General features: G+C 42.7%; 1 pseudogene; it reads right to left on the bottom strand.

Moving 5' to 3' along the window:
* Nucleotides 1-1043: 1043 nt before the first annotated feature.
* Nucleotides 1044-10500, bottom strand: LOC123728261 (fish-egg lectin-like; annotated as a pseudogene).
* Between the last annotated feature and the right edge of the window lie 1793 nt (nt 10501-12293).

Genomic DNA, 12293 nt, shown 5'->3' with positions numbered 1-12293 from the left:
CAAATTGAACTACTTACTACTGTTTAGCTACTTTGCAACTACTTAGCATAACCCTTCTCCTAACCTTTAACCTAACTCCTAAACTTAACCCCTAACCTAGCCTCGCTAACATTAGCCATCTATCTAACGTTAGCCACCTAGCCAGAATTCGTAACATATTGTACGCGTTGCAAATTCATAACATAATACCAATTGTAATCTGTAATATATCATACGAGATGGCTGATGGACATCCACAAATGAATACATACCATACGAAATGCAACATGTCATACTAAATGGACTGTTTAGATTCATGGTGCCGTGTGGCTCAGTTGGTAGAGCATAGTGTTTGCAACGCCAGGGTTGTGGGTTCGATTCCCACGGGGGACCAGTACGGGAAGAAAAAAAAAATGTATGAAGTGTATGCATTCACTACTGTAAGTGGCTCTGGATAAGAGCGTCTGCTAAATGACTAAAAAGTAAATTTACATACTGAATAATACGGAATGCTCTGAGACCAGGTTGCCAGGCTCTGCTGAGAGCCAACTCTAGTGGTGGTAAGGAAATACTCCATGGTGCTGAAAGGAAAGCTCCGCTGTTGGGACAGCTTTATGTAGGCCCTAACAGTTTGTGGGCACCGTTTCTCACCCTTATAGTGCAATTAATGTATTTTTTAATGTTGTGTTGTGTAGGGGCTTTGCTGGCATGTATAAAAAGAAATTGGTTGAGTTTGCCCCATCAAGATTTACATGCTAAAATTAACACTGGCAGAGCAACCTAAACTTCCCCCTGTTCAATAAGATTATACAAAAATTACAAGTTTAAAACTGAATGATTTATTTTTGCGGGAAATTATTATATCATAAGATAATAAGCAATGAGAAGGATTACATTCAACCCTATTGATGACCTCTGAAGCACAGCAAAACATGTGGATTGTGACCAACATGACCTTGCCCAAGTTTACATTATGATCTAATAGCCTCCATGGCAAAGATCTATTGAAGTGTTAATCAAGAAGTGATCAAAAAATGTATGATTTAAAAAAAATGTCAGTAAGATCAGTGATTACTATTGATAGAGATAAAGTACTGTACAGACTTGGAGACGACCCAAAGACGGCCCAGGTCGTAGGTCACGTGGCCCATGAGCATGCCCATTGGGATATTGCTCCATCCGGTGCCCTCTGGTTTACTGGCTGTGATGCCGTCTCTGTGTTGAAGAAAGGGTTGGGGTTCACGGTTTAAAGCTTATCCTTTTTTTAAGTACATACATTTTCGGACTTTAATAATTGTATATAGCCATTGATTTTTGAAGAATATAACTTCTGCCTCTTGGGCTTAATACAACCGCATCAGAAGCTAAAATGTACATTTTTACTAAATTGTTTGTAAACAATGTTATTGTAAACAAACAATGTACAGCTTTAATAAACATGTTTCAAAGAAAAATAAAAAATACATTTGTCTGTCTGTGCATTCATAGCTCTATGTATAAATTTGAGAGAGGTTACATTTGTCTAGCTACATGTGACTGTTGTCTAGCTACATGTGACTGCTGTCTGTGACATTCAACTTTTACATATTTTACCTTACACTGTCTATACATTTCTTTATAAGTCTGTTATATGTTTAGATCTGATTTAATTTGACAGATTTTATTTATGTATCTATTTAAATGTTTCTTTAAAGAGCTTCACTGTCACGCCCTGACCTTAGAGAGCCTTTTTATTCTCTATTTTGGTTAGGTCAGGGTGTGACTAGGGTGGGTACTCTAGTTTTTTGTATTTCTATGTTGGCCTGGTATGGTTCCCAATCAGAGGCAGCTGTCTATCGTCGTCTCTGATTGGGGATCATATTTATGGTTACTCTTTATTGTTTTGTTGCCGGTTATCATAAATAAAATTATGATTAACCTATCCCACGCTGCATCTTGGTCCGACCATCATTACAACGACATTCGTGACACTCACAAAGCATGTACAGAGTCGTGTCTTTGGCATCATTAAAACTGAAGACTTATTTATCAAATAACTCTCTGTAATTATTATTACGCGATTAACCTGATTCATCATGTAACTGTAATTAACTAGGAAATCGGGGCACCAAGGAAAATATTCAGATTACAAAGTTATAATTTTCCTAATATAACTTTCAGATATTTTAATATGTGATCAATTAGCCTTCGAATTAATTAATTATTATTTACCTCGCGTTAGTCTCATTCCAAACGTCGTAAATTGTTGGTTATCTGCACGAACCCAGTCTTCACTATGAGTCATCCATACATCAATTGTCTTAAAATCATTTATTTACTAACTAAGTAATTCACAGAAATGCATAACAAACAGTAGATATGGTTACAAAGAAATGATAGAGGAATGTGCCCTAGTGGGCTAAACCGGCATGGCGGCTTGTTAGACAAACGGGGAGTGGGGGGTCAGCTGAGGAGACACTACAGAGTTGAATATTATAACAATTGAAATGCTAATCCTTTGCACATGAACGCTCACTCATTCGGGCACAATTGCAATCAATATATATATTTATGCTCAGTGTGTCGTCGGGATCTCTGTTGAAACGTTCGTTTCTGTTGAAGAGTCTGTCCGCCCTCTCTCGCTCTCTGTCGTGGTTAGAATGGATAGTTCAGAGTGACATTCATTCATGTCGTTATAGGATAGGTGTTTCGGCGGTTGTCGGTCTTCCCGTTCAATGATACCGAATTCCTAGCTGCAGACTAGTAATTAGTACCAAAGACTTGTTCTAATTCTGTCGGTATCAATAGTCTAAGAGTATAACCACATGGGATGGTTAAAAGATTCAGCAAGAGAAATGCAGGGTCTGCAACCTTTAGCCATCTCATTATCGAGGTAAGCTGGTCTCCTCTCAAACCTTGGCCCTCTCGTTATCGAGGTAAGCTGGTCTGAAGTGGGAAAACCCAGGTGGGGATTTTATTCGGAACATCGAAAAGGCTGTCTCATGACGCCAGGTCCTGTCTGTGCCCCTAGGGGCGTGCCAATGACTTAGTGAAACTTTAAACAGAAATACAATTCTCTCACATTAACATCATTACATAGCATCCCATCACCTCACAAATAGCTTCATCCTTATTCATTCATTTTATACAACCATTAGATGTAAGTCTCATACCTGAGACTCTTCTATAAACATGGTTATGGTAATGTGGCTGTATTGTTTCTCATGAATTTCACAAAATTGAACCAAACGGACCAGTTCGTAGCTGGATTCTTCACCGATCTTTTATACCTTCTCCAGAACCTGAATATTGTTCGGTTGTCAAGTTCTGTGAGGTGGAAGAAATTCCTTTGTTCTCTCTATGAAAACTCACTCTCTCTATACTGTCTGGCCATGAGGCAGGATCTTCTCTAGGAATTTACGACCTCTTCTGACCACAGCAGCCTGGGTGTGGGAGACAGAGGTAGGGGGATGGTGCATAGAAAAGGCTGTTGCAGAGGGAGGGGGGAATAGTGCTCGCTGTACCCAAAGAGGGCAACGTCATGACAACAGTAAGGATCAGAGTTATTCATAAAGGTATATCATTATTATTGTAAGTTCTTATTACAAGTCATATTCAAGTTAATAATGTTGAGGGGGAAAGGGTGGAACTATACACATAGTTCAGTAGCAACCTTACCTGGTATAAACACTACCCGCAGAGTTGACCCCAAAGACACTACCAATCACCATTACATATTTTTCAATCCCACTTTGTAACACAACCAAAATGGAGGTGTAGACTTTCTTTAGGCCTGTACGTTTGATGTGTCCACCTACCAGAATTGAAGTGTAGAGTATTCACATGCATAAAGATGGCAGCCTCCTCTGCTGAGGAAAAACAGCCTAGACCAGGACGAGGACTGTTGACGATGCTGGTGACCAGCCTTCGCTGTGTTTCCGTGGTCTCTTTGTTGTGTTTTTGTGATGACCAGACTTCAGTGTGTTTTTGATGGTGACCCAAAATAAGCCAGTCACCAGAATCAAGTCACGTCATGCTAGCTTGAAAAGGGATGTTTAATTCCTATCAGAATCCAGCCAGAGTGGGGATATCAACAATTTTGAACTTTTCTTCTCACACAATATGCATCCAGAATGACTACCCAAACTGTTGGACGTGGTCCAGACCAGCTTGACCAGCTTCGTCACCAGTATAACAGCATCACCATTATAAGCTTGTATGTGTCCAAAATTCAGTGAAGGTTTGTCACCTGTGTCAAAAACACAGTGAATGAAGGCTTGTCACTATTGTCCAAAATACACTGAAGGCTTGTCACTAGCAAAACCAGCTAGACCATGCTAGTCAGACCAGCTAGAACATGATGTCTACCACCTGCTGTCTACCACCTGGCTGTGGATGATAGTGTTCTGAGGGGTATGGGGTTAATGCCTGAAATCAATACACATATCTTTAGTGTTTGTCACATTCAGTTGTAAGAATAAACTGTCGCATCAATGTACAAAATCATCAGCAGTTTTAACTGCATGAAGGACTATTACTGAGTCGTCCACAAACAACAGGTTGAGTTGGTTCTCGTACACTCTTAGAAAAAAAGGTGAGATCTAGAACCGAAAAGGGTTCTTCAGCTGTCCCCATGGGAAAATCCTTTGAAGAACCCTTTTTGGTTCCAGGTAGAACCCTTTTGGGAGGTCCTACATGGAGCCCAAAAGAGTTCTATCTGGAACCAAAAAGGGTTCTACTTTGAATCAAAAATAGTTATTCTATGGGGACAGCCAAACAACCCTTTTGGAACCCTTTTTTCTAAGAGTGTAGTGGCTACGACAGAATATACAGTATATATCAGAGTGGTGAGAGGAAGTCCCAGAGGTGAGCCTGTTGATGATGCCAGCTCCCCTGACAGGCACCCATTTACCCTCAACCTCTGGCTTCTGATGGTAAAAACGTCAAGTGTCCAGCCCACTAGATGAGTCCACACCTACAAGTGAAAGTCACCCAGTAAAATAGTCCTTGAGTAATAGTCTAAATATACTATCAAAATTAAAAGTACAAATAATTTTGCATTCCTTATATTATGCAAAGCAGACGGCACAAAACGACATCTGCACACACAATACCCCATAACGACAAAGCAAGATTTTTTTCTTCACATTTGTTGAATATAAAAAATATTAATACCTTATTTACACAAGTATTCAGACCCTTTGATACGAGACTCATTTTGAGCTCAGGTGCATCCTGTTTTCATTGATCATCCACCTGTTGTAAATTCAATTGATTGGACATGATTTGGAAAGGTACAAACCTGTCTATATCAGGTCCCACAGTTGACAGTGCATGTCAGAGCAAAAACCAATTCATGATATCAAAGGAATTGTCTGTAGAGCTCTGAGACAGGATTGTGTCGAGGCACAGATATAGGGAAGGATACCAACACATTTCTGCACCATTGAAGGTCCCAAAGAACACAGTGAGATTACATTTATTGGACATTGATTGGACTAAATCGTTTTTGGTATATTTTAGTATATTAGTTGTCACTGTATTAGACTAAGCATAGGGGATTTGATGTTAAAATGTTGAAGATTAAATGGTGCTGGAATAGTGAAGGCAGCTCCTGTTTATTTTTTTATACTTGCGGGTAACGTGGTTCTAAATCAATAGTTGTTTAGTGGTCTGAAAATGATGAAACAAAGGTGTGGTTGAATTTATTCTGTCACGGTGTATTCTTATTGCCTCGGCCTTAGGCATACATGTCAAGGCATATGAACTAACATGTTATAGAGCAAACAACTCAACTATCACAAAACATAGGTTGTAATATGGCTAAATAAACTTCAGTTAGTGATAAATACGGCTGGTAGAATCCTGACTAGAACCAAAAAAAATTGATCATATTACTCCAGTGCTAGCCTCCCTACACTGGCTTCCTGTTAAGGCAAGGTCTGATTAAGGTTTTACTGCTAACCTACAAAGCATTACATGGGCTTGCTCCTACCTATTTTTCCGATTTGGTCCTGCAGTACATACCTACACGTACGCTACGGTCACAAGACACAGGCCTCCTAATTGTCCCTAGAATTTCTAAGCAAACAGCTGGAGGCAGAGCTTTCTCCTATAGAGCTCCATTTTTATGGAATGGTCTGCCTACCCATGTGAGAGACGCAGACTCGGTCTCAACCTTTAAGTCTTTACTGAAGACTCATCTCTTCAGTAGGTCCTATGATTGAGTGTAGTCTGGCCCAGGAGTGTGAAGGTGAACGGAAAAGCTCTGGAGCAACGAACCGCCCTTGCTGTCTCTGCCTGGCCAGTTCCCCTCTCTCCACTGGGATTCTCTGCCTCTAACCCTAGTACAGGGGCTGAGTCACTGGCTTATTGGTGTTCTTCCATGCCGTCCCTAGGAGGGGTGCGTCACTTAAGTGGGTTGAGTCACTGACGTGGTCTTCCTGTCTGGGTTGGCGGCCCCCCTTGGGTTGTGCCGTGCCAGAGATCTTTGTGGGCTATACTCAGCCTTGTCTCAGGATGGTAAGTTGGTGGTTGAAGTTATCCCTCTAGTGGTGTGGGGGCTGTGCTTTGGCAAAGTGGGTGGGGTTATATCCTGCCTGTTTGGCCCTGTCCGGGGGTATCATTGGATGGGGCCACAGTGTCTCCTGACCCCTCCTGTCTCAGCCTCCAGTATTTATGCTGCAGTAGTTTGTGTGTCGGGGGGCTAGGGCCAGTCTGTTATATCTGCAGTATTTCTCTTATCCGGTGTCCTGTGTGAATTTAAGTATGCTCTCTCTAATTCTCTCTCTCGGAGGACCTGAGCCCTAGGACCATGCCTCAGGACTACCTGGCATGATGACTCCTTGCTGTCCCCAGTCCACCTGGCCGTGCTGCTGCTCCAGTTTCAACTGTTCTGCCTGGGGCTATGGAACCCTGACCTGTTCACTGGACGTGCTACCTGTCCCAGACCTGCTGTTCTCAACTCGCTACAGACAGCAGGAGCGGTAGAGATACTCTCAATGATCGGCTATGAAAAGCCAACTGACATTTAGTCTTGAGGTGCTGACTTGTTGCACCCTCGACAACTACTGTGATTATTATTATTTGACCGTGCTGGTCATTTATGAACATTTGAACATCTTGGCCTTGTTCTGTTATAATCTCCACCCGGCACAGCCAGAAGAGGACTGGCCACCCCTCATAGCCTGGTTCCTCTAGGTTTCTTCCTAGGTTTTGGCCTTTCTAGGGAGTTTTTCCTAGCCACCGTGCTTCTACACCTGCTTTGCTTGCTATTTGGGGTTTTAGGCTGGGTTTCTGTTCAGCACTTTGAGATATCAGCTGATGTAAGAAGGGCTATATAAAAACATTTGATATGATTTACAGCTAAAGGCTATCAAATCTGGTCGTCTAGTGCATTGGGGACAGAGAATAAAAGGAGCAGATTTCTGGGTGTGGTAGAAAAGATTCAGGGCATAATGTACAGACAGGGGTTTGGTAGGGTGCGGGTACAGTGGAGGTAAACCTAGGCATTGAGTGACAATAAGAGGTTGCATCTCTGGAGGCGCTAGTTATGCTAGTTGAGGTCACCCTATTTGTGGGAGGTGGGGCAAAAGCGGTATCTGAGTCATGTTGAGTGGGGATAGGGGCTCCGCAGTAAAATAAAACAATGATAACTACCCTAAACAACAGTATACAAGGCATATTGACATTAGAGAGAGACATAAAGCGAGGCATAAAGCAATCACAGGTGTTGATTGGGTGAGCTAGCTAAGACAACAATGAGTAAGACAGCAACAGCTAATCAGCTAAGACAACAACAACAGGTAAAATGGCGATGAATGGGCAGAGAGGGTCAGTTAACTACACACAGGGCCTGAGTTCGAAGTCTGGGGCCGACAGATAAACAAAATGGAGTATCGTAATTAATGAACAGTCCAGCAGGCATCAGCTATGAAGCCAGATATCATAGGGTCCAGTGAACAGAAATAAATGAAACAGGGAAGTCGTTACTACGCTAACAAGCAGGAGACACAGCGTTCATAAAGGTTAGCAGGCCGGTGCTAGCAGAACCGACATCCGACAAAGGGCGGTTGAGGGAACATCGGACTGAATTACGTCGGCAGACCAGACGTGATGGATCGGCGGGGCTCCGTGTCGACAAAGGGTCCAGGTGAATTGGTTAAAGAGGTATTGTAGCTGGAGTAATTTTGTTTGCTAGCCGGGAGATGCGCCTGGCTCGGGGCTAACTTGTACTAGCTTCGGGACAAAGGCGTTAGCCACTCGGTAGCAGCTAGCTAGTTGCGATGATCCGATGCAAAGGTCCAGAGCTTACGGCAGGAATCCGGCGATGTAGTGGCTTCTAGTCGTGTTAGTGAAGAGTCCGGGGGGCATCAGCTGTGTAGCCGAGTGATCATAGGGTCCACTGAGCAGGCCGGGAGATGGGCCTGGCTCAAAGGCTAGCTTCGGGGCTGGGCCACTCGGTAGCAGCTAGCTAGCTGTGGTGATCTGGAGTAATGGTCCAGTAATGGAGTAATGGTGGAGAAAAGCAGTCCAATAATTCTCAGGGTTGATATTGCACTGAGCAGACTGGCGGGTTTTATCCAGGGTAAAAGCGGCTGGTGTCTGAGCTAGAGGTAAAGGCCGCTAGCAGTGGCTAACAATGACTAAATAGCTGGTAGCTAATTAGCTGGCTAGCATCTGATGGCTATCTTCTGATGGAGGTTCTAGCTGTAAGGTCTAAAAAAAATAGCGGATCCGTATCACATTGGGTGAGGCGGGTTGCCGGAAGGTATATTTAATTTAAAAATGGAAAAAGAGATTGAAATATATACAAAAGACGAAAAAAGACAATTTACACAGGACAACGACAAACACGTCTGCACTGCTACGCCATCTTGGATCACTATGTGATACTACGTTGAAGAATCTAAAATATATTTTGATTTGTTTAACATTTTTTGGTAACTACACGATTCCATATGTGTTATTTCACAGTTTTGATGTCTTCACTATTATTCTACAATGTAGAAAATAGTAAAACTAAAGAAAAAACCCTTGAATGAGTAGTTGTGTCCTAACTTTTGACTGGTACTGTAGGTGTATGGAAAATTGTTGACTGAGACATGGAAATGAAGAAAGTTTACATTCTGTCAAACATGTTATTGTTGAATCTCATGTATCCTAAGGGGGGAAGCACAGGGCAAATGTCTGGTTTCAGTCACAGATAAGGGAGGACAGGTGTGGATTAAGGAGGAGAGAGGAATTCGGCCCAGGTCACAGGTCAGATGGAGTGAGAAGGAACAGACCACAAAGGTTTTAGCGTCAGGCGGGGCCATGACTACACCAGTGAGAGGAACCAAACAAGTTCTTGACTAGCAACAGAGATGTATTGGCTGTCTAGATGTGCAAGGAGTTGATTCCGGCTAGTAGGAGGACAAAAATATATGTGTATGTGCAATCATGTTTTTGTATTTTGCAGTTGTTTAACCCAGTGGGTGAATGAACTTAGTTTGAGCTTTTCGTGAGTTTTTACTCTGTTTGTTCAGAACCTAACACAACCTTACCTAGTATAAATATCACCCAAAAAATTGACCCCACTACCATCAGTTGCCACCTCAATCATAAAAAGCTTGCCGTCAATGGGACTCCACCCGTTGTTTAGGCAGTCTTGATTCAGCTGGAAACAAACAGATTCAATCAGTGTTTTAGGACAATTTCAACAGTTATAATATGAAACAGTTTTAAAATAACTGACACTCTTCATCCTCTACTACTCTACTCCAGCTCTCACACTCTTTCCCAGATCTTACACTAATTAAGTAGATATCATCATTCTTGTTCACTGCCCAGCAGCCAAAGGGTCCACAACTGTAGTACTTCATACTTCCTGGCACTCTTGTCCATGGAAGGGGTGTCTGGTCCCTTGTGCGTGTCCGACAGTATGGAGTATCGTCCAACAATAAACTGAACACCTCCAGCATCCACCTGCTTCAGAAGGCCTGAAGACAACAAAGACAGACGGACAGACAAGCAAACGGGAGCACGTATCTGTGAATTCTGCCAAATGACTTACATGTTAAAATTGTAAAACATTAATCATTTTTTCAACACCCTGATGGTATCAGGAAAGCTAAGAAGCAGGTGTCCTCTGGATAAATATTGAGCAGTGCTCTCCACTTACCTGCAGCTTGCACCCAGTTACTGGCCACACACTTGTGAATTGAGTCTGCCTTGTTGATACCCCAGATCCCTGCTGGTCCTACAGTGATATGATTCAGGGAACCAGACAGGCAGACCCAATTATCACCTACCGGGTAGTAGGAAATTTTACTTGTGTCCGTTGCAACCACTTGCCCAGTCCTACATCAATCTGCATCAGATTCTTGATGTCCACTAGCTCCTGATTGTCCCATGCTATAGAGTCAAAGACATATGAGTAGATTGCACCAATAAAATCTTGATCAATTCCAAGTTCATCAAGCATGTTTCAGATGATGGTAACTTACCGTGACTGATGGTCAGGAGACAGAGGACCAATAGGACGGCTGCAGCGGCTCTCATGGTCTCTGTAGATCTACAGTATAAATTGAGATTTTACACCAGACTTCAATCGTCCCATTGCAGGGCTTTGCGCTTTAATAGCCCGGCACATAGCTTTAAAAGCAATGATGGCTTCCTGTTCCACCTGTTTATCAAAGAGTTGATGGGAGGCTGGACCGAGACAGGCTTTTCTGGTTCTTCTTTAATGGTTAGGGTAAATACAGACAATTAATGGATAGGTGAAAGACCTCGTTACCTAACTTCTACTGCAGCCCCGCTACTTAACTGCTGCAGCCCGGCTACCAAACTGCTGCAGCACCGCTCCCTAACTAATACTGCCCCGCTACCTAACTGCTGCAGCCCCGCTACCTAACTGCTGCAGCCCTGCTACCTAACTGCTGCAGCCCCGCTACCTAACTGCTACTGCCCTGCTACCTAACTTCTACTGCAGCCCCGCTACCTAACTAATACGGCCCCGCTACCTAACTGCTGCAGCCCCGCTACCTAACTGCTGCAGCCCTGCTACCTAACTGCTGCAGCCCCGCTACCTAACTGTTGGAGCGCCGCTACCTAACTGCTGCAGCTTCGCTACCTAACTAATACGGCCCCGCTACCTAACTGCTACTGCCCTGCTACCTAACTGATACTGCTGCAACTTAAAGGGAAACGCAACGCTGTTTTGTCAATCTCTCATATCAGTATCATGTTGAAATGGAATGTTATAACTATTTCTCCAGGCACGACAAGACTCTGGCTTCTATGAAACCTGGCCTGAGTAACCACAGACCAGATAAACAGATACAACAATCTCACTAGTGTAGACAGGGCAAACCCGTTTTCACAATTTCTGTTAGTTCCATTGATAGTACAATTATTTATTTTTTTATCAATATGCAGAAACAGTTTGTGATCCATTGAAAAGCTAATGTACTCAGATTACTTGTATTCTTTTTTAACTAACACATTATCAACTGCATATGCGCCAAGAACCCTGTTGTTTTGACAAGTGGCATTTGATCAGATCAAACACAACTGACAAATCTGGTGAATTATTTGTTTATCACTGGTAAGAAGAGAATTTGCTAAAGGCAGTCATCTACATTTTAGAGTGTCGGATGGAGATTCAGGGAGGCTGCCGAAACAGGGAAGGAAACCAAATCTGTTGCTTTTTATTTAACCACAAGTCACAATCGCTATCTTCGAACTCAAGATCATAAATAAACCAAGGCACAGCGTGCATGGAATTCCACATCTTTTTAATGAAAATGAAATTCACCAAAACAACAAACAGGAGCAAACCGAAAACGTGACGTTCTGGGGCTGCTCAAAGGCAGCTACACAAAAACAAGATCCCACAACTAAAGGTGGGGGGAAAAAGGGCTGCCTAAGTATGATTCCTAATCAGAGACAACGATAGACAGCTGCCTCTGATTAGGAACCATACTCAGCTCAACACAAAGAAATAGACAAACTAGATTGCCCACCCCACATCACACCCTGACCTAACCAAACTAGAGGAAAATAAACGTCTCTCTAAGGTCAGGGCGTGACATCACAACCATACAGGGTATATCAACATTGACAAGACTTGGCTGTTATTTCAGTGGTAGCAGACTGGGAAATATTTTAATGAGACATGTATTTTCAGCCAACAGAGTATTCTAAAGTTGTCAGTCTCAGCAAATTATACTCTCTTGTTTGATCCACTCAGCTATCTGTGTTGCAAAGGCAAACTTCAATATTTAAGTTCAAAAATGTTTTACACTGAGCAGAAATCATTGGGTTGATGGAGTATTCCATGTCTGCTGAACAAT

This window comes from Salmo salar, chromosome 17, assembly GCF_965601325.2.
Source record: "Salmo salar chromosome 17, fSalSal1, whole genome shotgun sequence".
NCBI classification, from domain to species: Eukaryota; Metazoa; Chordata; class Actinopteri; order Salmoniformes; family Salmonidae; genus Salmo; species Salmo salar.
Note: the sequence above shows the minus strand (reverse complement) of the source record. Positions and strands in the feature narration are given on the sequence as shown.